We start from the raw sequence: 2,722 nt of genomic DNA, 5'->3' as shown, positions 1-2,722 counted from the left end.
TGGCTGTGGTTTCTGTCAGAAAAAGTTCAGTTGGACTCTGATTCACCACTGATAGAGGCTGTTTGCTCTGAAATTATCTTGACATCTCTCCTGATCAGCTGTAATGAAATGAAGCTGTGTTTTACTTCATTGAAATCTTGCATGTATTGTCCAAGTTTTGTGACTAATACTTTCCATCCCTTTATCAAAGTTCTTTATATGAAACCTAAAGTCCATGTTGAAATGAGATGAAAGGCAAAAGTATTCTTGCATTAAACCCAGGTTTCATCCTCTTACAGGCAGCTTTATGAAGTACTTTGGATTGCCATGGGAGAGCCTTTATTTTCTGCTCTGACCCATTAGTGTGAGGCTTTTACATGTTGCTGACGAGTCAAGTTGGTGTTGCACGCCATCTGAGTGACATTAGAGCAGAACTTTCTTTAAACTTGTATGAAATCCTCTGTCATTTTTCTCATAGCTGTTGCCCAGGTTATGGCCTCATTTTAAATTGAGACTCAAGTTGTGTATGTGCCACTTATTCTTCTCTAGCCAAGCGTTTCAAAGCAGCCAAGTGGTGCAGTAGCACCGAAGTAGCTCTGTTCATGCTAATGGTGGACTTGTTTGTAGTGTGCTGGGGCTTTGGGAGTAAGCATTAGCTCAGCTAGTTGTTGTAAATTAGCTGCAGAGGAGAGGTGGGGTGGAAATTATCTTTCTAGAGAACTTTCTGTCCTTTCTGGGGGTAGTTGGGGATTTGCCAGTGTCTACAAGGCACAGGTTGACTGTGTCAGGAGGGAAAAGTTGGTCTTCTCCCTGCTCCATCTGACAGCCCAGCTGTGTGCGGTGTGCAACATGTTTTTTTCAATCTTGTGTCTCTGTTTCAACTCATCTTTCTCTTACAATGCCTTGTAGGCAGCGCATGACCTGTGTAGTATTTGATCTTAAACTTAAGTTTGAGTCTACAGTAATATAGCACACTAATTTATTTTATTGCAGCTCACCCTACTGGTATACAGGCCTAGTGTAGAAGGATGTACACCTGTTTTCCAACAGTAAAGATTCTTGTAGGGAAGGAAACGTGTGGTATGCACACCTACAGCAGAACCTGGTGTCAGCGGGGCACCATAAGAGCCTGACCGTAAAGAACTTACCATGGGACCTGGTCTGTGCTTATGGGAAGGGAGGGACAAATATCATAACACGATCTGTTCTCTATGGATTGCTATTTCATTAAAACTCACTTTGTATTCTTCCTACATCCACACAGGGTTTTAGAGTATTTTGTTTCATTTCTACAACAGGAATGGTCAGGGGAAAATATGTAATGTAACTTGAGCTGATTATTCAAATAATCACAACAGTGAGATGATCCAACTTTCTCACATGTCTCTTCAAAAATAATACTACTTCTTATGCCTGCAAGTACGGGCAGTTATATACTAAAAGCATAGGAGGGAAGTAACTTAGGGCTGAACTTGTCAAGCTAAAATTTGCTATAAGGAATTTGTAAAAATACTTAAATTAAAATATGTATAGATAAAGCACCATATGTATAAATGTGACTCTGGAAAAGGTTCATAATGAAAATCCCAATTATGTTGATAGTTTCCACTAGTGGTTTGAACCCGTATTTAACTATTTGATTTACATATATTTTGTAAAAACATTGTGTGTATGTAAGTTCTTTCGCAAAAGCTTAAATAGATCTTATTTTTGCATTAGATTATATTGGTATTAAAGGATAACTCATCTAAAAATCTTAGTTTTAAAATGCTTGTAGGGATTTTTTCTGTCATTAGCTGATGTTCATTATCAGGACACTGCATATAAGATCATCTCTTTGTTAACTTGAGTTGTGCAGAGGCTGAGGGTCAGTAACTAGTGACTCTGTTCAAATATTTTCTTTCATATATTACAGACATTTTAAAATGCTGCTTAAAATTGAAATAAACTTGGTTTAGCTTTTTTCCCTTGATTTAGTATTAAACTGAAGTAGATACTTCTGTAAACCTCATCTTGACTTGTACAGTGGGAGGATATTTAGGTGCAGGGTTTGTTGCTTACTTCAAGTCTGCAGTTTTGTTCTGTCCCTGACCACGCTCTAAAGCACCATTTGAAATTTAGTGGGAACCTGCAGGCACTTAAGATCACCAAGTGCCTTAACATGGGGTGGTGAACATGCTGCCAAATCTGTCCTCGGATCAGTGCAGAGGAACTGTCAAACCACAGAATCTGGCTGGGAAGCCCTCAAAGTCTGAGGGACCCTGAATGGCTATGGTTGTGTTCCTGCCTGCCGTCACCATGCCTCCCAGCCACTGCGAGCACTCCATCTTCTTACTTTCAACAGGACTGCTACCATTCAGGCTTGTGGCTATTTCATTAAACTTGCTGCAAATATGATTTTACAACTTGTTTCTCCGAGTCAGCTGCTTTCCACTACCGTTCTTTCCTAGCTTAATACCCAGAACACTACCTTTGTACTTCCCTTTCCAGAATATTTAAAGCACGTAAGAGTGAAAGGTTTAGTCATTAACCAGGTATGCTGCTTCACTGGAAAACTACGTGATTGAATGTAAATCACACCCTTCCTCTTATTGCATAGATATTCCACTAGATGTCATCTGGTATCGCCCTAAAGAAGAAGGTATAACTGCGTCAAAGCATGGTCTCTCAAGGGTGGATGTGGGTGCAGGCTCTAGGGAAACTCTCTGCAGTTTCTTTGTAACTCGTGGTCTCATTTAGCCTG

The sequence above is a fragment of the Falco naumanni genome, chromosome 11 (genome assembly GCF_017639655.2).
Source record: "Falco naumanni isolate bFalNau1 chromosome 11, bFalNau1.pat, whole genome shotgun sequence".
NCBI lineage: Eukaryota > Metazoa > Chordata > Aves > Falconiformes > Falconidae > Falco > Falco naumanni.
The sequence above is the reverse complement of the archived record's forward strand: the minus strand, read 5'-3'. Positions refer to the sequence as shown.